Consider the following 26336-nt stretch of genomic DNA (forward strand, 5'->3'; position numbering starts at 1 on the left):
TATATATATTAGAGCCGGGACTTTAACGCGTTAATTAATTACGCAAAAAAATAATAATAATAATTTTAACCACACTTATTTTTGCACCGCGGAACGTTTTTCAATGAATGAGTTTCGACGGACCGATTATACTGGAACACCAACTAGTGCTCATGAGTCACGACAACAACAAACCATAGTGAACATGAACGAAGAAGCGGATGAGAGCGCTTTGCTTGGCCCCGTGGATGGGAAATTTTGTTTTAAAAAACAAAAGGATGGAAGCGTCGACAAGAGCATGGTTGTGTGCAAGCTATACAACAAGGAGTTAGCGTATCACCGCAGCACATCGAGCCTCAAATATCACAAATATGCTTTTGCTAAACTTAATGGCAAACATTGCACTGCTGGACTGAAATAAATAACTATATTTTGTTGATTAAGCTTATGTATTCAGTCATTATTCAATGGTATACTAAAACTACATGTGAAAAATTACTTCTCATTGTTCTCAGGTCAAATAATTAAATGCAATTAAAATGCGATTAATTTCGATTAATTAATTACAAAGCCTCTAATTAATTAGATTAATTTTTTTAATCGAGTCCCGGCAGCTTTAATACCTAGGTTAGGTATTTCACTTCCTGGGTGATTTAGAGATTTATAATTTGATCATAACCAGTCATTCCCTGGTGAGCTAATTTAATTTGTTATTATTTGTAGCCCAGTTGCTACAACGCCATGTAATACAGGGTTGCCAACTCTCACGCATTTGGCGTGACACACACGCTTTCAGGCTCTGTGTCCCGCTCTCACGCTGCCCAGCTTAATCTCACGCCAAATTGCCAAACCTGCATTTTTATATTAGACAAAGCTAGGCCTATAGCTTTTATGTTTATTATTAAGTTTTAATGCGAAATTCAAACAATGAATAGCGTTTTGGCGCTAATGTTAAAGCCAGAGGCGTTGAAAAGCGGAGTTGTTCTATATTTTAGTAATGTTTATTGACTATTTTGAAGAGCTCTATAGGCTACTAAATAGGCTACTATTTGTGCAAGAATTTTTTTCAAGTAATGACTACTTAAAATATATTTCGTCTAATATGTTTTATTATTTATATTTCAATTTGTGTAGTAATTAAGGTTAAAATAGAGAATTCCAATTCAAAGAGGTAAATTAGATTCATTTTGTTGCTTAAAAAATAATAATGTTAATTTGTAATGCCATTATAGTTGCCTTATGGCTTTTAAATAAATATACATGTATCTAATCTAGTTTCTCAAAAAAAGTCTTCCATTTGAATAAATATTAAGATATGATCAAACACTAGATTTCTTTAAATTTGAAATTTTAAAACGTTAATAACTTATGCATCGATCATATTAGGACTTAGTATCCTAATATTTTTAATGAATAATGATACTTAAGCCCCTTTCACACTGCACGTCTGACCCGCAATATTCCCGGAACATTGCCGGGTCGCCTTCTGCGTGAAAGCAGCCACGTCCCGGGATTGATTACCGAATTCGACCCGGGTCGGGGACCTAGTAATATTGCGGTATTCGACCCGGGACGAGCGCTGTGTGAACAAAAGCCGAAACTAATGCCGCTACGTGTACGTAACGTTAGTTATCGTGCGACTCCTAGAGCTTGTTTTTTCAATAATACAACCCTGCAGTGCCAGAAGAGCTCGTCGGTGTTTTAGACGCAGAGAGTGTTCGTCTACAAAAGAAACTAAAATTAAACAAGCAGAAATGTGCGCAAACTGGACACAAGTCGAGACCGCGGAGCTCCTTACTATCCGCGCTGAAGCGGAGATCGCTCGCCGTTATACGTCACATCCGGATGTCATGTGTCAACTCGACCCGGGACCGTTACGGGTTGTGTGTGAAAGCGCACATATTACGGTATTTCGCTGGCAGTGTGAATGGACCAAATCTAGCGGCCCGGGTCGCATTATCCGTGTATTTGCCGGAATCGCAGTGTGAAAGGGGCTTTAGAAGCACACACAAGTGAATATTAATGAATGCGAGCACATTTAAATTAAGTAAGCTATACTACTTATAAATTGATACTAAATTAAGTTTGAAATATATACACCCCCCCCCCCCCCCCCCCCACTAGATAAGGGCATCTACAGCACAGACTCGGGTCTGTGGTCTGAGTTTTGCTGAATGAAGGACACACTGTAGACTCGAGATCAGTGAGGCTGATGCTTTCAGTGAGCGCACAAGATCAGTTTACCTGATAATTTTTTCCTGCTGTCATAACTTCATATACAAAAGATCAGAAGAGTAAAAATAAACTCTTGGTGGTGGTTGAGGAGATTCCCCCCTTCTATGTAAAGTGCTTTGAGTGCCGTGAAAAGCGCTATATAAATCAAAACGCATTAAGCACACTTTATGTGAAGAAATGTCTTATAAGCATGACACACACACACACAAAAACTGGGTGTAATAAAAAAGAGGGTAAACTTGAAACCAAGTTATAATATTCACATTATATTTACATACACATATTTTTCTATATATTTTCATATTCATACATAGGAAAATATATTTTCTTGCCTCAAGGGATGCCCAGAACCGACCCCGGATAAGAGGACATTTGAGAAAAAGAAAAGATGATCGATAGACTCGAGTGTGTTTTTATACCACAGTAGAGGACGGCTGATACTGTATAGAGGGATTGATCACCAGAACAGAACACACTCCACACCAGATTAACCAGTAAAGCACAGGTCAAAGGTCAATTCAAGCCAGATTTATTTGTGTAGTTCTTGTTACAGTACACATCGATTCAAAGCAGATTTAGATCTGGACATTACAGAGAAAGAGCACAGAGAAACTTTAACATGATTACCATCACATGCAATTGATAATATTAGCACATTTATCATAAGAGCACATTTATCATATGAGCACATTTATCATAAGAGCACATTTATCATAAGAGCACATTTATCATATGAGCACATTTATCATATGAGCACATTTATCATATAAGCACATTTATCATATAAGCACATTTATCATAAGAGCACATTTATCATATGAGCACATTTATCATATAAGCACATTTATCATATGAGCACATTTATCATATGAGCACATTTATCATATGAGCACATTTATCATATAAGCACATTTATCATAAGAGCACATTTATCATATGAGCACATTTATCATAAGAGCACATTTATCATATAAGCACATTTATCATATAAGCACATTTATCATATGAGCACATTTATCATATGAGCACATTTATCATATGAGCACATTTATCATATAAGCACATTTATCATAAGAGCACATTTATCATATGAGCACATTTATCATACAGGCACATTTATCATATGAGCACATTTATCATATGAGCACATTTATCATATGAGCACATTTATCATATGAGCACATTTATCATACAGGCACATTTATCATAAGAGCACATTTATCATATGAGCACATTTATCATACAGGCACATTTATCATATGAGCACATTTATCATATAAACACATTTAACATAAGCACATTTATCATATGAGCACGTTTATCATATAAGCACATTTATCATATGAGCACATTTATCATATGAGCACATTTATCATATGAGCACATTTATCATATGAGCACATTTATCATATAAGCACATTTATCATATGAGCACATTTATCATATGAGCACATTTATCATATGAGCACATTTATCATACAGGCACATTTATCATAAGAGCACATTTATCATATGAGCACATTTATCATATGAGCACATTTATCATATGAGCACATTTATCATATGAGCACATTTATCATATGAGCACATTTATCATACAGGCACATTTATCATAAGAGCACATTTATCATATGAGCACATTTATCATACAGGCACATTTATCATATGAGCACATTTATCATATAAACACATTTAACATACAGGCACATTTATCATATGAGCACATTTATCATACAGGCACATTTATCATATGAGCACATTTATCATACAGGCACATTTATCATACAGGCACATTTATCATATGAGCACATTTATCATACAGGCACATTTATCATATGAGCACATTTATCATACAGGCACATTTATCATATGAGCACATGTATAATATAAGCACATTTATAATATAAGCACATTAATCGTATAAGCACATTAATCATATAAGTACATTTATAATATAAGCACATGTATCATATACTGTAAGCACAATAAAACCCAGAACTGTAAGGCAGAGGTGTCAGAGTAAGTTTTACATATTTATTGGACATTATCATTATTGATCATCTGCTGAAAGCAGTCACTACCACGATTATAAACCTGTTAATGATCATATCTAAACAATTAAAATACAGATTAAACATCACAGTGTAATAATCATGTGTCATTTTCAATACAATGCATTATATTTTATTCTTAATCTTTGGTAGGAAATTTTTGTAATGAAAAATATAATGTATGCCTAGTCAAGAATTTGATCTCTCAGTGATCTCACAATGAGCTTCCAGGATACTCATACTACTGTCACAATGTGAGGTCACAGTGCACTCACTGCACATTAGCTGTGTCCTAAAGAGTGAAGGTCAGTGAAGAGCACAAAGGTTGAACCCATTTACAGGGTCACCAGGTCTGCACAACAAAACCCCATTTTTAACTTAGACCTATACATTACAAAAAATAAAAAATAAAAATAACAACAATGGAGCCATTACTTTGTTAATTTACTAGTAACTTGAATCGTATATTGTAATAGACCCTTTTACTGTTTGTATACAATGATGACGTAGCAACGTATGCGCGCGCATTTTGGCAACAAACTGTGGCGAGAATCAGCAGCATGTCAAGCTACGTGAGCGGATTAAGCAACACAAACCGAGAACCTTTATCAAATGGTATTCGGCTACCAGATCCGTGTACTATTGCAGACTATCCGTGTACGTTAGCAGATGGCCAGATATAACTTAGTGGTCGGATATATACGTATTTAGTTGAGAAACCGAGCGTGTTCACCCGAGACAAGCATATAAATCACTGGATGCTTATGAATACGTCGTCTGTGGGCATGTACAGAATGTCCAATACAATTTTCTACATTTATTCTTATTCTTCACACAGACATACATTTATCCTTTTCCTTACATTTTATGTTGTTATTGATTTGTACGTGTCGACACACTTTTGTTTAAAGTTTAATTTTGTAATGCTATAGTACTTTAATAGCAACTATGTTGCTTGCATACATTTCTCAGATGGTTATTTTGCAATTAAACTATTAATAAAATCATTACAAATGAAATTGATAAGTACTGTGATTATTGATATGATAATCTGGGGGTTCATTATACACACCAGTGGCAGCCAATGTTGGGAGGTTTATTATAAAGCATTAAGTTTCAAGTGCAGTAAATGTTTTACAAATGAAATTTTTTTATGTGAGCATTTTTATGTCCTCGTTCCAATCAATGCGTTTAATGGCCTGCAGCCACAGGTACCGCCGGTTCTTCTGAAACGGCCGTGATCCTGTCAGAATCCTATAAAACTTAAGCCCATTGGTGGAATAGCGATTAGTGCAACCGAAAACGCAACAGCCAGACATTTTGATGCTGGGAAACCGTTTTGATAAACTTTTTGAGTTACTAACACGTTAGATCCACTAGGGAACAACACCACTTCCGTTGCCAAAATGCTCGCATAACTCTTTGATCACGTGGGCTGTAAAAGGGTCTATAGTACTTGATTATTGTTATAGGCCCACGTTTAAAAAAAGAATATATAGAAAACATTTTCTGTGCATCTCGGCCACGAGTTTAGAGAACATTCATCCTTTGTGGTCAGTTTTGGAGGAGACTTTCAGTAATGGACCGTCATCAGTGAGCGACGTTCATTCATTTCATCTTGCAGTATAGCTAGTAAGTCAACAGTTTTCATTTATTTGTATTTTGGCTTATAATTTTGAGTGACAGATGTTGTATTTGATTTAGCCTATTTTTTCTCATTGATATTTTTATAGTGTTGAGAGTACTGATGAAAATAATTTTTTCAGTATTGAAACTTATTGTATAGCCAACATGTTAAATTTGCTATACTCAGTATCTCTATTTCTGTAAGGGAAATTTAAATGAGAGATTCTAGAAACGATATCTAAATGTAGTGGGATCGGTCGGGTCGGGAATAAAATCATTCTAGTGGGTAAACTCGTGAATTTTAAACGGGAGCGGGAGGGAGCGAAAAAGATCATATGATGGAAAAAACCCCCAGCCCTGCACAGATCTAATATGTATTTAAAGAAATTGCAGAATAAATAAAGAAAGAGCAGGAAGAGAACGGACAGACTGATTCCTCTTCTTGAGAGAATGGTTATTAAATGCATTTATGCAAGTTAAAACTGGGAAATTAAACATATTACCGCTATGATATAATCACACTTCAGAACAACCTTCACTTTGGGTCACAGCTACACTCGGTACAGTGCTGTCACTGGGGCGGTACCCTAGGGTACAAAAGTGAAAAAGTACATCTTTGTACCTTACTCAACCCTAAATAGTACATATTAGTACCTTTTCGGTTTTGTACCTTAGGGTACCGCCCCAGTGACAGAAAAGTACCTTTTTTTCTGACAGTGTATAGGTACCCAGCATGCACTGCAACAGGAAGCTTTTAATTGTCATCATTGTTTAGATTCATATGTTGATTATTGATGTCTCTTTGTGTCTAAATGACACAGTAGTTTGAAATGTTTTTGTCTTATGGATTTAAAATTCTTCATAAATGATAATGACACTTCTGGGTATCATACCATATAAACACAGGGCTATTATAATTTTAAAAATATATATAACATCTCACAAAATGGCTATTTAACTCTAGGTGATGATTATGTTTTTATAATGTTAAAAGTCAAGGGTCAAGAGCCCAACAAAAGCAGACACTGATCTCCAAAATGGTGACAAACCAATAAATCATGAACATCTAAACCTCTGTTAATTCTCATTATGAGCTTATGTAGACGTCTGACATTAATAAAGTCAGCCTGAGCTCTCCATGTGAGACCCCTGTGATACCACTGTGATAGTGTTGAGAAACAGGAAGTAGAATATCCCGGTGACAGATATTTGAGCCACCTCCTCTAAACCTGCTCAACATTATGAGTTCACATTGAGCTCACATATTACTCTCACTGTATGAGAATAATCACCGCATGATCTCACAGGTTCAATGGGTAGTATTGACAATTCATCGATTAAATATTTAACATCTTATATTCTGTGTAATAGCTTTTACATAGTATTATTGCATTATCAGCATATATTCAATTTACATCCAAGTTCTAAACGTTACAGAGATCAGTAAATCAGACGAGTCCATGATGATTAACAGCCAAAAATGCCTGATCAACTTCCTCTTGGCCTTTTTCTGGCCATAATAAGGAGCACTATCGAGTCCAACTGGCTTTAGTTTAAACAGATAACCAATAGTTAATTTTACTCTATTAACGCAGCAGCTCTTCTGCAAATCAGTCCTGGCAGGAAAGTGACATCAATGGATAACCGCTACTGTTTTGCTCGTCTGGTTATGTAAACAAATTTTTTCTTTTACTTTCTTAATTTCTTCCATGATGTGCTCTAGCTTATGAATTACTTTCCTCATCCCAACAATAAATTTTCCAGCCTTTGTCTGCATCTCACACTCATTTATGTCTCTATTTATGGGTGTTTTTGCTAGTTTGTCCAACTCATTGAGCTCTCTGGTATTTTCTATAACTGACAGAAGGTCAAGTAAAAGCCAGGCGCTAGAAAAAATCGCTGCTATTGCTCCAATCAAACGCATAACTCCAGACATCTGCGCATTCATCGCAATCATTTCTTCTCTTTGCATTTTAATTCTTTCACAGGTTAAGGCAAAATATTTACTAACATCCCTGGCATCTCGCTCTAGCTTATCAAGGTCTTTCAATATTTGCCCAATACGCTCATTAATGTCTTTCATCTTTTCAGACATAGGGTTGAGTTTATTCTGAAAGTTGTTTAGTTCAGCTTCAATGTCTTTTCTTAACTGTATCGTGTTTCTATTTTTCTTAAAGCTATTGATTCCTCCATAAACTCCACCTCCTACAGCTGTCGCTGCTCCTGCTCCAGCTACGGCTCCTGCCACAACAAGAGAAGCCCCAAGAGTAAATGGAGCTAAAGCTAATCCTGCTACTCCAGCTATTCCTGCAACAGCACCTCCAGTGATCGCCGTTACTCCTCCATCTCTAGCTCCTTTAGTAGCTCCTCTGAAATCTTCTTCAAATGTTTTGATGATATCATGCAGTTTCTCTATGCAGCTCCGCAGTTGGGGATAATCTCTCTCGTAGAGTTTATTAAATTCATCACTGACATCAGCTCTACAGAAAATAAATATTAGGAGTTATTTATATTGCTAATAATTTTTTTTTATTTTTTTATTAATGGTAACCATATTAGCTGATTTGGTGAGTTTCTTAAGTTCAAGAGATATTTTTATTAATATTTTTCCATAATATAATCACATGCAAGTTTGCATAAGAACATCCTCTTACAGCATTTCGTCAACTTCTTCCAGCCGGCGTTTGGCTGCTGAAATGAAATAACATGCAGTTATACTATAGATCTTCAGCAGATTATCACATAATATAACAACAAAATATTGATTTGACATAGTGGGGCTTTTTCAAATAACAATATTTGTTTTCTCATTTCACATTTCATTGTAAAAGTTACTTAAAAAACTCTTAAAATGTTTGTGCTCTTCTTCAGTTAAAGAATAATTCAGGAAACTGGGCGTTCTGTGCAGTAAATGATTGAATTATATATATATATAACCATAATGCATGCAAACATTCTCTCTGCAAAACCAAATACCAATTTAGTACAAATTCACCTAAGAAAACAAGAAAGATAATTTGATCAAACTTAACCTCTTATTAGATATTTGTATTTCAGAAAAGTTTGAGGCTGCAGGAATTGAACAGCTTTAACTTCTGTTTGAATTCACAAACCCTTTAGTTTGGTCGGTTCTATCACAGAGATCAAAAGAGCAAAAACTGAGCTAAACATGGCTAAAAAAAGACAGCGGCTATTTACACCGAGTGAAAATAACTCAATTTGTTAGGGATAGATGATATTTACTAAGTGAAAATAGTGATATTATTCTGTTTATACCAAGTGACTTAATGGGACAATAAAAGCCGTCCCTACACCGACCCCTAACCCTACCCAATAAATACTCTTATTATTAATAAACATTTCAATGGGCACTTTATTTTCATTTTTTCCATTTTATTTATTTAATATTTATTGAAAGTAAATGCCTTTCTGATGTGATATGTGATAGGAAAGAAGAAGAGCGAGCTCTGCAAAAGGCGGATTCAAAAACTGACAATAATGTAAAATGCAATGTAAGTCGCTTTGGATAAAAGCGTCTGCCAAATGCATAAATGTAAATGTAAATGTAAACTTGGGTTGATCGCGTCAAAAACCAGATTCCTTGAGCCTTACACTTTACTGACTACAAAACTGAAGAGGTTAAAGTATGTGTGTCTTTTTTAAAGGGGGGGTGAAATGCTGTTTCATGCATACTGATCTTTTTACACTGTTAAAGACTTGTAATCCCATACTAAACATAGACAAAGTTTCAAAAGTTAAGGTGGACGTTTGATGGGAGTATTTCTTTGTCAAAAATACTACTTCCGGTTAGTCATAAGTTTCGGCAAGTTTTTTGAGATCATGCGTCCCCTTTGACGTTAATGGGGGCGGAATTTCCTTGTATGGGCCTTACGGACAATTCTACCGGAAGCGAGAGAGAGAGAGAGAGAGAGAGAGAGAGAGAGAGAGAGAGAGAGAGAGAGAGAGAGAGAGAGAGAGAGAGAGGGAGAGAGAGAGAGCGAGAGAGAGAGAGAGAGAGAGAGGGAGAGAGAGAGAGAGAGATAGAGAGAGAGAGAGAGAGAGAGAGAGAGAGAGAGAGAGCGAAAGCAACAGGCTACGCCCATCAAAGCGCTGGCTCGTAGGCTGCTGGACAGGTGATGTGACTTCAAGAAATTAACAATGTCACCAAAAAAGTGCTTTTTGGTTGCCAGACCAAGACAGTCCTGCACAGATTCTCCAAAACCCCGCGGTAAGGCAACAGTGGATGTAATTTGCTTTTCCGGATCAGCAACTGAGTTGCGCGAATGTTTATATCTGTTCGCTGCATTTCGGTGCCGACTGTTTCATAAACAAGGCCCAGCTCGACGCCGGCTTTTCCCGATCGCCTAATGCTGAAGGATGGAGCAGTCCCAACGTTAAAGGTCCCAACGTTAGAACCGCAGGCGGTGAGTGAGACTGCTTCAAATGTCTGTGTTTTTGCCTATGCTCATCAAGTAGCCCAAACATGATCACGTATAGTTAATTGATCAATGGAGCATGCGATGTGTAGTGCGTGTACATTTGTTTAGCTGGCCACTATATGTGTAACTTTATGTTTGTGTATTGTAAAAGCACTCCAAACAACAATACACAAAGAGTGGGGAAATATGTTGAACTAAATAAGCGCGCTTCTTCATTCAAATGCGCTACTATTCCGTGTCTTTCTATGTAAACACTAACTTAGCCTGCCGTGCAAAACCAGTCCGCTTACTGTCTACACAAACCACGCGTAAACACACACACACACACGTGCACAACTGCACTTCCCACATGTACACCTTCAAACACAAAAATACGACGATATAATTCAAGTATAAATATGTAAATAACACAAGCCGCTAAGCATATTATATAGTTAGTGTATAACTTGTACCACATACAGACGTCCTGCTCTAGTCGTTTTTGCTGCTGCTCCTGTTCAACTGCAGCCTCTGGGTCTGATTCCGGATCATAGATGTATGGCTGTATCTGATTAAAAGCCATATTTTTAGTTTGAATAAAGTTTTTTTCCCGCTGTTAGGGATGACACAGCTTTACGACGCACTCGACTCAACACAATAGCAGCAGCGAGCACACGTCATTCTTTAGCTCCGCTCACACGACACGCCCCCACCCGCTCGGCTTTTTTCGGAAAGACTCGGAACAGCGCATCTTTCTTATATAATTATAAAAAAATAAAGACTTTTCGGAGATATGCAGGATGCAATGCTACTCTATAGGTACTCAAGATTGACATGACACTGACTGAAACTGAGTGTTTCACCCCCCCCTTTAATGTCGTTTGGCCCAACCAGGCATTGTTAGGTGGAGCTAAAGCACTTGCTAACAAGGCACTTGGTATGAATAGACAGTCCGCTTAAAAAATCCTAATGTAATAATTTACTGACTCACCTTTCATTACAGGAGGATGTTCCATGCTGCCATCACTGAAGCCAGAATCACTCGGAGGGACATTCATTTTTGCTGCCACTTAATAAGTGAAACAACAAGTAAAACAAATCAGTGACGTGCTGTCCCTTTAAACCCTACAGAGAAACAATTGTAAAGGACTTTAAATTATATGTAAATCTTAAATAAATAAATTTGTTGATAAATAAAAAAATCAACGAAAACATGTAATGCTTTGAAAGCACTGGATTTTATGTAATTTCATATATATACAGTCGTGGTCAAAATTGTTGGTACCCCCTGGTAAATATGATCAAATATGGCTGTAAAAAAATAAATCTGCATTGTTTATCCTTTTGATCATTTATTTTAAAAAAATCACAAAAATCCAATCTTTCATTAAAGTAAAATAATTGAAAATGAGGGGTAAATCACATTGTGAAATAAATGCTTTTCTCCAAAACAAATTGGCCACAATTGTTGGTACCCTTTTATTGAATACTTTTTGCAACCTCTTGTCCCCAAAATAACAGCTCTGACTCTTCTTCTATAATGTCTGATGAGTTTGGAGAACACCTGACCAGAGATCAGAAAGCATTCCTCCATCCTGAACCTCTCCAGATCCTTCAGATTCCCAGATCCATGCTGGTGCTTCTTCTCTTCAGTTCAGCCACTCATCTTCTATAGGGTTCAGGTCAGGGGACTGGGACGTTCATGGCAGATGCTTCATTTTGTGCTCAGTGACACATTTGTGTGTTGATTTTGATGTTTGTTTTGGATCGTTGTCCTGATGGGAGATCCAACCACGGCCCATTATAAGATTTCTAGCAGGATCCGTCAGGTTTAGGTTTTTTATCTTTTGGTATTTGCTAGAATCCATGATACCATGTAAAAAATACCTCTAGCAAAAAATAGGCCCACAACATTAAAGATCCAGTGGTATTTTTAGCCGTGGGCATGGGGTACTTTTTTATCCCTGATGGCACCAAACCCATCTGGTAGATTTGCTGCCAAAAAGCTCTTTTATAGTTTCATCTGACCACAGAACCAGGTCCCTTTTGACTTTCCAGTCGTGTCTGACAACTGAATATGCTGGAGTTTGTTTCTGGATGAGCGAGGAGGATTTTTCTTGAATCCCTCCCAAACAACATGTGGTGATGTAGGGGTTGTTTGATTATTATTATTTTTTAAGCTTTCTGACCCCAAGACTCAACTAATCTCAGCGATTCTCCATCTGTGATCTTGGAGAGTCTTTGTGCACTCAAACGTTCCTCCTAGCCGTGCATTAGTACGATATACACACACACACACGTCCTCTTTCAGGCAGATTTGTAACATCTTTAGTAAAATGGAGCTTCTTAATTATTGCCCTGGTGGTGGAAATGCGGATTTTCAATGCTTTAGCTATTTTCCTACAGCCGCCTTCTATTTTGTGAAGCTCAACAATCTTTAGCTGCTCATCAGAACTATATTCTCTGGTTTACTCATTGTGATGAATGATTAAGGGAATTTGGCTTTTATGCCTCCTTATTTTTATACTCCTGTGAAACAAGACATCATAGCTAGACAATTTCATGCTCCTTGTCACCTTGGTGTCCTAAAAAATGTAAATATTAATGTAAATATCCTTCAGAGATATTTTACTCATTTAAAATTTTAGGCCAACATGCTTTAGAGAAACGCATTTATTTCATAATGTGATTTACGCCCCCTGGTGAAAAAAAAAGTATACTTTATTGTATTTCAAATATATTCTCTTTTCCGATAGTATATTAGAAATATACTTACAAAAAAATTACTATTTCTAAATATATAAAAAAATATATTAGCATCATATTTCACAATACAACTTTTAACACACTTTAAAATAATTGTATTTTAGTATATTTTCTAAAAATATATTTTAGAAAAATATACTTTAAATGAAAGTTCAGTGTACTTTTGTAAAGTGTACTTATTTGAACATTACTTTATATAATTATATAATATATTTTGTATATATTTATATTACATTATATAATATATTTTGTATATATTTTAAACTTATGCTCAAAATTGGCATTGTTAACAATCCACTAAAAGCATATTTTAAAAATACATAATTTATATCATTAAGCTGTATAAAAAGTTATAAATACTGTTTAAGGTTATTTATTCATGCTTAACTGTTCAAGCTTAAGCATGAATAAATAAGTGATAATAAATTATTATTATATAAGTAAATTATTATATGGACTAAAAGCCCATTTTTAAATATATGCAGTGTATGCTATAAGCCCCACTTTAGTTGTGATTTAAGTGTAAATATGTTTAATAAGTTTACACTGGCAAAGAAGAATCCAACAGCACACTTAAAATACAACGCAAGAAAATATGAGTTAAATAGTTGTTTCTTATCGGAATTCAAATGTCTCTTCATTGGTCTGTGACCAATCAGATTGTGTTGCTCAATGCCTGCAGCCAATCAGAGGCAGAGCTGCTGACGGTACTCGTCTGTATGATGCTCACTCGCGGGAGGTTTGCAGCCTTGCAGGTGAAGTACAATGTTGCGTTACATTATCTATTTAATAAAACACTGAGAGCGGAAAGTACATTGCTCATTCTTCGGACCAGTTCAATTACGTCACATCGCTGCCTGACCTTGATGGTGACGATAAACTGGTTTGGAATAAAATGGCCAAATGTTACGCGATCCCGAAAAGCACCGGGAAAAGTCCTGCTGTTTGGAGGTAAGTAATAGGCCTATGTAATGTCACTAAACGTGAATAAAAAGTTGAATGAACACCTGACCTTATCTCGTATATCATGTTAACTGATTGCGTTCTTCACGAGTGTTTGCTTTCAACTGTCCCTGATGATGACACAAGTGTAATGAGCAGCTCACCAGAAAATTGACTATAATGTGTAATTTATATTCATGTATAGAGATGGTCAGAGGAATTTTGTTCAATTATATGTTTTCCAACATCTTCCTGTGTTAATTTAATGAAAAACACAATAAGTTAATTTTGTTTAGCTTTGCTGAAACCACATGAAACCATTTATAAAAATCGTTGGGCTTGAAATGTCTCTTCATTAGTTATGCGTGTTAGATTTGATTTAATTTATTGTAATGTCCTTGAAAACAGCATTCAACATTGGGAAAGTAAGTCAGTAAGTAATTCATTAAAATGTAATGTATCACATTTTAAATACTGTATTGTGTGACATTATTTAATTCAAAGTATATTGTACAATGTATAGCTAAGTAATAACACATTGTATTGTTATTGACTACAAAAAGTATATTTTTAGTCATTTGAATAAGTCAAGGTAAATAAAATATATATTATATTCATAGTATATGCTTGTGTGTTCTGAATATACTGGTAATTAATTTGTAATTTATTAAAACACAAATAAAGTATGCTATAACACAAATAAAGTATACTTATAATACAAATAAAATATACTTAACACAAATAAAATATACTTATAATACAAATAAAGCACATTTAATATCACTAAAGCATGTAATTAGTCCTATACTTAAAGTGTACTAAGTATACTTGAAGTTGTTCCAATTTAGCACACAAAAGTACACTAAATACACTTAAAGTTGTGCTTTAACACTATTTAATTACAAATTAAATATACTTGGTACAAATTAGTTGTGTCAAAATAGCACACTTCAAGTTAACTAGTCATTAACACACTTCAAGTTAACTAGTCATTAACACACTTCAAGTATACTGAAAATGAGTCTGGCCGCAAGTATACTTAGTATACTTTTTTTTCACTAGGGTGACTCAACTGCAGAATCCGACACATCCACCTTTCGCTCGCGAGAGATTTATTTTTGACATACGTCAGCATGACATCAGAGCAAGGCGGACCGCCCTTGAACACATTTCTAACCGGCATGCATCTCGCGCTGATCACCGGTGATCGGTTCTGTGCAGATTTTGCTCATCTCAAACAAGCCTAATATGATTTGAGATGGTCAATATGATCAAAGAAGGCGGGGCTTACTGTCCCTGTCGCAAGGCAAACAAGAGATCATGGAAACATAAAAGTATTGCAAGTCTTAGCCAACTGTTTATGATAAAAATGTTCAGCTACTGACAGTAATAATCTAGTGATGCAAAATACTAAACTTTTTATGAAATAATAAAAAAAAAAATTATTGAAAATATTATATAATGATTCATGTCATTTATAAATAAATGTGATGAAGAGGCAAAAAACATTAGCATTTTCTACATGTTAGACGTGAGTAAGAGTGAATTTGTGCATAATTAAAAATAAATAATTATTTGCAAAAAGTCTGAATAGATTACTTCATTAGCTACTACAATTAGACCTAGAACTTTACCATTCTTAATTAATTTATTCCCTTAAATCCTTTAATTATTCAATTCATTTATTATTATTATTAAAAAAAATGTGTTGGGGCTGCTTTGACAAGTTTTTCTCCTTAAATTTTTTTATACACAAACCACAGTGGAGCTAGACTATTTTTGCAGCTGTTACATTTGATCTTTTTTTACAATAAATATTCTGATTTAACCTTGAGCTTCGAAGTATTAAATGGATTAGATAAGTGTTGATATTTGACAATGACACTAATATTTTTTAAATTCTGATATGCAAAATCAATCTGTAGTTATTAATATTTTGAATAGAATAGCGAGACACAAACCTGTACATGTTCAATTGCTCGAGCTGCGTGCTCTTCTGTACTTGTGAGTTTTGTGTGTGGAGCGTGATGTTCAGATCCCAGCATTTGGGTCTAGTTTGGGTTTTGCGTTGGGATTTGGACATTCATGCTCCGTCTTGTCATGTGAGCGTGTGCTCTTCTGTCTGTGTGTTGTTGGTGATTATTGGTTCATTTACCCCACCTTTTTTTCCTCGTTACCCTCTTTTGTCCCTATTTAAAGCTACAGCATACAGCTCATTCTCGACACATCGCCTGAGCAGAACTTTTTTCTTGCGGGTGTCTGAGAACTATTGTTTGATTGGTCAGACATTTATAGTGGGCTGGGTTAATGTGGAGAAACGCAGATGATCGGCACCTGCTTTTCTCGTGAAGTGTGAATGTACTGGGCAGAACAAACTTTGTTCTTGCAGAGTATGTCCCTGTGGCGGAGGGCAGAGGTGGAAAGTAACGAATTACATTTACTCGCGTTACTGTAATTGAGTAGTTTTTCTGTGTACTTCTACTTTTTTAAGTAGTTTTTTAAAAATCTGTAATTTTACTTTTACTTAAGTACATTTTGATTAAAGTATTGTACTTCGCTACATTTTAAATCACATCCGTTACTGAGTAAAAATAAATCATTAATGCAAAGAGAGGAGGAAAAACACTGTGATCCGGAAATGACTAATATTGAATAGGGCGCGGGGCGCGGGAGAGAACATGCGCGCAAATATCAGATGGAGACGAACAAGACACGTTAGTGACACAGACCCAGGTGAAAGCAAAACGCCGTCGTGAACCCCTGGCTAGTATGGAAATAATTGGATATAGAAAAAATAATGTGGTGTTGTCCTAGAGGATATCAAATGTGCACAAAATGTGGAAGCAAAAAATGAAGAAACACAGAACATGTTCGGGCACACATCCCTCTGTGCAAATAAAGGTATGTTTATAACTTAGGCCGATTGATTTCTGTGACGCAGAGGAATCCAGTCATGAACCTTAACTTTACATTATAACGTAGATTTGGTGTAATACACGCAAACTGGTGGAATGAACGAAAACTCGAATGTAGAGCTGTAGGCCTTAGAAATAAATCAAATCGCGACATGGTCTGTGAACATTAAAGCACAACATTTGTAACGCTTGTGTCGGGTGAAAAATGCGGATAGCTCACTTAATGTATCTGGAGTGGATGCAAACACGGAGGCGATTGACGGTCAAACAGATCGCGCCTTTATTTCCCGCTGAACTCTGATCACAAACTCCATTTCCGTCCACAGCATTACTCAATAAAACAAAATAACTGACTGTTAGCGACAGAAGAACAGAATAATCCCCACACATGGGAGCTCAAGACTCAATGCGCACATAAGTTACACAAGATGCAGAACTCGTTTTCAGGGAGCGCGCGCAGCTCTTAAAGGGGCCACACTATATTTCTACTCGTTACACATCGAATGATAATTTTATAATATTGGATAATAATTTATTGAATTTAGTTTATTAGACGTATAATACGTTTTATTGAAATTTTGATAAACAAAATAAACAAATGGTTTTTAAGATTGTTATAATAAAGCATTTGTTCAACCAAAGAAAAAAAAGACCAATCTTCTTCATTCATTTTAACATCATTTTAACTAGTGATTAATAACCATCATTTAATAATAGGTACAGTAAATGTTTAATTGATGTTTTCTGAGATAGTTGTCATATCGTGAAAATCTCATCCTATCACAACCCTACAGGGGAGAGTCCCCCACCCCCACTGTTAAAAAAGTAAACTAAGTAACTTTTACTCTGAGTACATTTTAAATGAGCTACTTTTTTACTTTTACTTGAGTTAAATTTTAGACCAGTAATTTTACTTGTACTTAAGTAAAATTTCATTGAAGTAACAGTACTTATACTTGAGTAGAATATTTTGTTACTCTTTCCACCTCTGGCGGAGGGGGTGTGGTTTCGCGAGGTCTGTAGCGGGAGAGGAAGGTCAGAGCGGGGAGTAAGTAGGTAACAAGTGAAATTAATAACACCTGTGTCTAATTGCAGTAATTGGCGTGGAGAGACAGCACAAAAGCCGCTGCGGGAGGAGAGAGAGAGAGAGAGAGAGAGAGAGAGAGAGAGAGAGAGGAGAGAGAGAGAGAGAGAGAGAGAGAGAGAGAGAGAGAGAGAGAGAGAGAGAGAGAGAGAGAGAGAGAGAGAGAGAGAGAGAGAGAGAGAGAGAGAAGAGAGAGAGAGAGAGAGAGAGAGAGAGAGAGAGAGAGAGAGAGAGAGAGAGAGAGAGAGAGAGAGAGAGAGGAGAGAGAGTTTGGACTGGGACTAGGACGCACGCACAGCCTGAGCCTGAGAGAGGAAATACTTTCTGAGCTGTGAGAGTTTTGAGAGACGGAGTTTTACGCCCTCGTGCGTGTTTATGTTTACCAGTTGCATTGTGAAAATAAAAGTTTCTAGTCCCAGTCATACCGACCCCGCCTTCTTCCTTCCCCACAAGAAAGATAAGAGCCACAAACCTCATTACAGTCCCAAGCTTTAGTCTTGTGTTTGCAGTCCTGTGCTGGATCGCTGTTGAATGTGCTTTGTGTTTTCCCTGCTCCAAGTGTCAAGGTCAAATCTTGTTTTTCCCCCTCGGGGTATTTTTTGTTTATCTTGTGTCTTATTTTATTTTTATAATGAAAGGCCATTTCCTCTGTATCTCTCTTTTTTATTTAGATTTTATTTTATTTTATTAATTACTTTTTTAATTTTTTTATTAATTAATTACAACGTTTTAATTACTCTCTGCTAGAAAGTGATCTCACCTTCGATTCAGCCACTTCTCTGCCGCAGAGATCTTCACAGCGGTCCAGTTATCTGTTAAACAGAACACATCATAACATTTACTCAGAATACATGCTTATTTCAGACTCTCTGTGTTTTTATAGTGTTTATGTGAGAACAAACACAGAACAGGCATAACATTATGACCACTGACAGGTGAAGTGAATAACACTGATGGTCTCTTCATCACGGCTCCTGTTAGTGGGTGGGATATATTAGGCAGCAAGTGAACATTTTGTCCCTAAGAGTTGTTGTGTTAGAAGCAGGAGAAATGGGCAAGCGTAAGGATTTGAGCGAGTTTGGCCAAAATGTGACGGCTAGACGTCTGGGTCAGAGCATCTCCAAAACTGCAGCTCTTGTGGGCTGTTCCTGGTCTGCAGTGGTCAGTATCTATCAAAAGTGCTCCAAGGAAGGAAACAGTGGAGAACCGGCCACAGGGTCATAGGCGGCCAAGGCTCATTGATGCAAGTGGGGAGCGAAGGCTGGCCCGTGAGGGCCGATCAAAAAAAAGAGCTACTGTAGGACCCCACCACGCAACTTACAGGACTTAAAGGATCTGCTGCTAACATATTGATGCCAGATACCACAGCACACCTTCAGGGGTATAGTGGAGTCCATTCCTCGACGGGTCAGGACTGTTTTGGCAGTAAAAAGGGGACCAACGCAATATTAGGTCATAATGTTTTGCCTGATCGATGTACGGCCTCTCAAAATATCTCACAACAAAAAGTTTGAGTCTTTGTTTTTATTAGTTATTAAACATCACTGCATGTGCTGTGAGTTTATTTCTGTGTTTTTTCACTAATCCTACACAGAACTTCCTGTAAATGGTCTGAAAGTCCGAACTATACAGAAAATGCTTTCACACAAGAAACGAACCGAACCTTTGTTCAGTTTGGTCCGGACCGAGACTACCTCTTTTCGTCGGACCAAATTTCGTCTGTTTGGTCCGGACCATGGTCCAAGGGAGGTTTCACACCTGTAATTTTGGTTCGTACCAAACTGAAAAGTCCGAAAATCCGGACCAAACAAGGTAGGTGTGAAAGCACCCTTAAAGTGTTATATAATAATCTCACAGCTGGAGTGTTTGAGGGTGCTTTCACACCTACCTTGTTTGGTCCGGATTTTCGGACTTTTCAGTTTGGTACGAACCAAAATTACAGGTGTGAAACCTCCCTTGGACCATGGTCCGGACCAAACAGACGAAATTTGGTCCGACGAAAAGAGGTAGTCTCGGTCCGGACCAAACTGAACAAAGGTTCGGTTTCGTTTCTTGTGTGAAAGCATTTTCTGTATAGTTCGGACTTTCAGACCATTTACAGGAAGTTCTGGTGTAGGATTAGTGAAAAAACACAGATTAAACTCACAGCACATGTGAGCAGCAGTGATGGAGCGCGCAGCATTTTATCCAGAACCGCTTGTGTACTCGCGTGAACAGCGTGCTCGAATGAGTTTCGGTTTATTTATGAGACCGCTTCAGTTCATGTGCAACGCAAATGATCACTCCGTCACGGGATTTTATATTATTTATTTAAGCTTATTTATTAAATTCAGGCAAACGATGAAACATTTATTAAAATTAAGATATAAAATAAAGCTTTCTTCAAAACAAATCTTAATGAAGTGTTCAAAATTATTTCTGACTCGATGTCTTTGACCATATATTGCACATCTGTGCACGTTTCATAATCAATATAGCCTAGATGAAATTTAAAAATAACATTATAATATTTAAACATAACTATAAAATAAAATACATTGTTTGGCTAAAAAGCCTATCTTCTAGGAGCTCCTCCTTTCTGTCGGCGCCGATAAAATGTTTGCACAACGAGGACGTTCATTTGGTGAATTTGCCTCGAGTATAGTTGGTGCTGCAGATAGTAATCCCATAATATTAACAGTATTGGCAACGATGCGTCTGTTCATTCATTCTTGTCAAAGTTAGCCGCTGAATTGACAACACACTGACGTCAGACGCACGTCCGCTAACAAACCAATCAATGTTAAGTTGCAGCCCACAGAGATGATGACGACAGGACGCCAGTGCGTCATGTAAAGTTCTTTGGTGCGCTGCGCTGACATAACTGCAATGTGAAAGCAAACCAAAAGAACCAAATGTCCAAACACAAACTTTGGTTCGGACCTTTGTGCGGACTTTCAGGTGTGAAAACGCCCTTATTTAGTTATTCCAAACAGCGACTAAGTTATTTATTTCAATGTGCGTCACACTGTGTGTAGTTTCGGTTTCGTTTCAGTGTTTGCGCGTTCACAGCTTCACTTATAACAGATTATCCGCACAAATTAATAAAGCAAATAACTGATTAATGCCTTTTCCAGCATTACACTCACCAAACCTGACGCTGTCGGTCCTGACGAAGCTCTTGAGTGTGTTTCTGAAGAAGCTCTTGATTCTTGAGTGTGTTTCTGATGAAGATTCGCGTGTCGAACTGAGAAAAGTTTCTTCTTGCTCCTCCTCATCCTTCCTCTCTCTCTCTCCCTTCTCTTCTGCACTCAACAGCTCGCCCTCAGTATAACAAAGCAGAACAATATCAACAGGGCCGTGAAGAGACCGTTGGAGGGGCAGGTGCTCAAAGTATAAAAGGGGCGCATGGAACAAGGCTTTTAATCGGGCTGTGCTCAAAATATCAATACAGCAATATATAGTGACTCCAGGGTTGCCAACTTTTAAGTTCAGGTTGGAGTGAGTTTTTTGGGGCTGGGGGGGGGGGGGTGCGCGTAATGCTTAGTATAGTATATATACTATACATAATAAGAAAAAATATGTTTGTTTTAGCACTAGTTTACTAGACCAGTTTCTTGGGTCAAATTATATGTGCCATTCCTTAATATTCACTTGTGAGTGCTTATATAAGTATCATTATTAAAAATATTAGGATGCAAGCTATTCAAGTTTTGAAATTTCACATTTAAAGAAATCTAGTGTTTGATCATCATATCTAAATATTTATTAGAATGCAAAGACTGCAATACTTTTTTGAGCAACTAGATTAGATACATGTATATTTATTAAAGAGCCATAAGGCACCTAATGGCATTACAAATAAACTTTTTTTTTTTTTGGCCACAAAATGACTGTATTTGTCCTCTTTGAATTGGAATTCTCTATTTTAACATTAATTACTAAACATATTGTAATATAAATATTAGAAGAAATATATACAAATATTAAAAGAAAAATATTTTAAGTGGTCATTTATTTACAATAGCCTAATTTTTGCACAAATAGTATTTAGTACCAAAAGATCTCCTCAAAATATTCAATAAATATAATTTAATGAGTATGAGTGTGACCTATTAGTAAGGAATACCTGAGGGCTAAATACAAGAATAACATTAATATTAACAATGTTGAATCTCTATCACTCTCCATAATAAAACGATCCTGTAAATATGGCTGACTTAATAATCAATACACACTAACACTATGCTGTACTGTTTACCAAAACTTGCAGCAAACATCTATATGGTGAAACTGTTGTGCATCCGCTTAAGCCATTTAAATTCATTGGCACAGCGCTAGAAGTATTGAGCGCTCATGGGCCACGTGACCAGCGCGCGCCGCAGGGAGAAGAGAGCCTGCAACTCCGCTTTTCAACGCCTCTGGCTTTAACATTATGCCACATTAGCGCCAAAACGCTCTTTATTGTTTGAATTTCATTAAAACACATTTTAAAAAAATAAAGCTTATAGCTTTGTTTAATATCAAAAGCAGGTTTGGCAATTTGGCGTGAGATTGAGTTGGGCGGAGTGAGAGCGTGAGACAGAGCCTGAAAGCGTGAGTCTCACGCCAAGGCCCTTTTGTGAAGGCCTGTCCAATCTAACTATTAGTAAAATTAAATAAATTAAACAATAAAATGAATTATATGATGATGACCCGACGACATCATCGCCGCTCGCGCGCCAGTGGAGAGTGGACTGAAGCGGATTCTTCAATACAGAAGTAATGTTAGTGTTGTTCTCAGATAAGTGTTTGTTTAGTTAGTTATTATTTGGTATCATTTTACACGAACGACGTGGAGAGAGCATGGAGCTGTTGTTTATATTGCTGTTTCCTGTGTGTGTAGCTTGTAGAACTAACATTAACGTTAGTTTGCTGTTTGAGGGAGAAAAGTTTCACGGGCGTAGAGTTACACAGTCTTGTCTTTGTTATTTTAATAACAACTATTTATACTTTAACCTATTATTTTTACGCCAGTATTTATTTAAAAACACTGGTAAAGGCTTATACTGATTTTTCATCCTCTGAATTAGCCTATATCTGTTTTTATCACATCTCTACATCTGTAATATATCATTAAAAATATAACGTTATATAAATTCAGAACAGGTTTCAATCATGTTCATGTCAATAATGTTCATCACAGAGAAAAGTGTAGCTTTAATGATAATTCATCTGTAGGCTTTAATTTATTTGTGCAGTTCAGAAACGTGTTACTATTACGTTTTCTGTCTAAAAGGCCACCGGTAAATATAACATTTATTATAATGGGTTTATATTGTTTTAAGTTCACTTAAATTAAGTGTTTTTTTTAAAGCCTAATAAATATTGAAATTGGTAGCTTTCATTTATACTGTAATGCAATGTCATAATGTTTCATAGAGACATTAGTGTCAGTGATACTGGCCTTCATTCCTAAAAAGATGCCAATACAACACATATTTACAATATGTTGTCTTTAAATTGTTTCTACATTAATTTGGAGAGTAACTGAAATGATTACAATATCAAAATATTACAAACGCCCATGTTTTTAAATCGTGATTTATCTTGATTAATTACAGATTAATTACAGAATTACAAATTACATTAGTTAATTTGTTTAATTGATTCCCAGCACTAATTTTAATATGAAAATAAAAATATGTTTTTCTGCAACAGTAGTGTTTACAACAGCAAAATCACTATAGCCTCTAAACTCAATAATATATTTCTGGAAATAATACTTTAAAATGTATTATTAAAAATATCGATGTCAATATAAAATGAACCTGACCCAACATCAGAGTGCAGAGTACATGAGATATGGCCCTAGTAGATTTCTGGAAAAGGTATGAAAATACCCAGATTATGAATATGAAGGAGTTTTTATGCATGTTTATGATATCTGTCATTAAGTGTCATTCGCTCAATAATGTCATTTTAATGCAAAGATGACATTATGTGAGATGTGTTTATGACAACTTTACATTTTAAAGTTTGTCACTATCACTAACAAAGACATGTCATGATTATGAATGTGTCATGTCAGTCTGATGCACACCCCTTCAAGTAAAGTGTTAGCGCTTGTTTTAATGTCTATAGTCTCAGATATACTCCAGCAGTATCAGCAGCAAAGGCAGCAAACCCACTAAAGGATTAATTTAGGAATTTAAGATTAAAAGATTTTACCAGAAAAGGTTTTAGAAGTTAATGTTAAAAATCTTGTATAATATTGCTGTCTTTTGTGTGTTTTTTTGCTTGGTTTTTATTTTTATTGCATAAATGTAACTCTTGTATATTTGTAACTCAGTTTTTGCCATGAAAATAGCCACAGATACTGACCTGACGTTAAATAAAACTATTCAGTACTGTACGTAACGGGCCACGTTGATTTTGAATAATGACCATGTCCTACCTACACAGTTTACTATAACAGCTGTTCTTTACTATTCTGTATAGCAGAACCATAAGTATAACAGTTTCTAATCCCAGAGTTATTAATAAGTGGAATCATTGTTAAAATATTTGTTTAACTTTTGACCTTTTAAAGGTTTCTTATCAAAACTGCACTACAGCATTTGCTGCCATATCAATACAGAAACATCTGTATTGAAACGCGTATCAGAAAGGAGTGTGTCACTATTAGCAGGGTTGCCAACTCTCACGCTTTCAGGCTCTGTGTCACGCTCTCACTCCGCCCAACTCAATCTCACGCCAAATTGCCAAACCTGCTTTTGATATTAAACAAAGCTATAAGCTTTATTTTTTTTTAAATGTGTTTTAATGAAATTCAAACAATAAACAGCGTTTTGGCGCTAATGTGGCATAATGTTAAAGCCAGAGGCGTTGAAAAGCGGAGTTGCAGGCTCTCTTCTCCCTGCGGCGCGCGCTGGTCACGTGGCCCATGAGCGCTCAATACTTCTAGCGCTGTGCCAATGAATTTAAATGGCTTAAGCGGATACACAACAGTTTCACCATATAGATGTTTGCTGCAAGTTTTGGTAAACAGTACAGCATAGTGTTAGTGTTTATTGATTATTAAGTCAGCCATATTTACAGGATCGTTTTATTATGGAGAGTGATAGAGATTCAACATTGTTAATATTAATGTTATTCTTGTATTTAGCCATCAGGTATTCCTTACTAATAGGTCACACTCATACTCATTAAATTATATTTATTGAATATTTTGAGGAGATCTTTTGGTACTAAATACTATTTGTGCAAAAATTAGGCTATTGTAAATAAATGACCACTTAAAATATTTTTCTTTTAATATTTGTATATATTTCTTCTAATATTTATATTACAATATGTTTAGTAATTAATGTTAAAATAGAGAATTCCAATTCAAAGAGGACAAATACAGTCATTTTGTGGCCAAAAAAAAAAAAAAAAAGTTTATTTGTAATGCCATTATCCATTAGGTGCCTTATGGCTCTTTAATAAATATCCATGTATCTAATCTAGTTGCTCAAAAATATATTGCAGTCTTTGCATTCTAATAAATATTTAGATATGATGATCAAACACTAGATTTCTTTAAATGTGAAATTTCAAAACTTGAATAACTTGCATCCTAATATTTTTAATACTTATATAAGCATATAAGTGAATATTAAGGAATGGCACATATAATTTGACCCAAGAAATGTTTAAACTAGTGCTAAAACAAATATATTTTTTCTTATTATGTATAGTATATATACTAGATATAAACTGATACTGAATCAAGTCTCAAAAGCATTACGCACAACCCCGGCCCCCAAAAAATCTCACTCCAACCTGAACTTAAAAGTTGGCAACCCTGTATATATAGTTTTTTTTGTGCCTTGACAAAAAGGGCACTCTGGGCATCAAGGGGCAAAGAGGCAGGTGCTCGAGCACCCCCCCCCCACACACACACACACACACACACACACGTGCCTGACTTTCAGCATGTAAAACCTGAGAAGTTTCTTCTTACTCTTCTCTCTTCTCTTCCGCACTCAGCAGCTTTCCCCTTTAGTATAACAAAGCAGATTAAAATAAGCTTTAGCGTGTAAACACTGACATTATAACAGTAATTCTGACTCGACTGGGCTAAAGCCGTTTCCACACATCCATCATAAAGAGAAAGAGCAGAACTGAACTTTAAAACAGTTTTACGTGATTGAGTAACTTAAGATTAGAGAAACATGATATACAGCAACACAAGAGTGAATATATTACTTATAATTCTGAAAAAGTTTTACAAAGAAGATAAAATGCCAGAAAGAGCTGAAGATGCTTTAATTATATTAATATTTAATGTTGATGACATCATCATCATCATCATCAT

General features: G+C 36.0%; 2 protein-coding genes across 3 annotated transcripts in view; both read right to left on the reverse strand.

Moving 5' to 3' along the window:
- The window catches only part of LOC137080929 (uncharacterized), a 259912-nt gene extending 241081 nt beyond the window's left edge, over window positions 1–18831 (reverse strand). For both annotated transcript variants that reach the window (XM_067447612.1, XM_067447608.1), the window contains exon 1: window positions 18777–18831. The gene's annotated coding sequence lies outside the window, so the exon portion shown is untranslated. The remainder of the gene's footprint in view (window positions 1–18776) is intronic.
- LOC137080903 (uncharacterized) overlaps window positions 1–26336 on the reverse strand; it is a 470496-nt gene that overhangs the window by 25035 nt on the left and 419125 nt on the right. The gene's annotated exons all lie outside the window — the stretch shown is intronic.

Source organism: Pseudorasbora parva, chromosome 1 (genome assembly GCF_024679245.1).
Source record: "Pseudorasbora parva isolate DD20220531a chromosome 1, ASM2467924v1, whole genome shotgun sequence".
Lineage (NCBI taxonomy): Eukaryota > Metazoa > Chordata > Actinopteri > Cypriniformes > Gobionidae > Pseudorasbora > Pseudorasbora parva.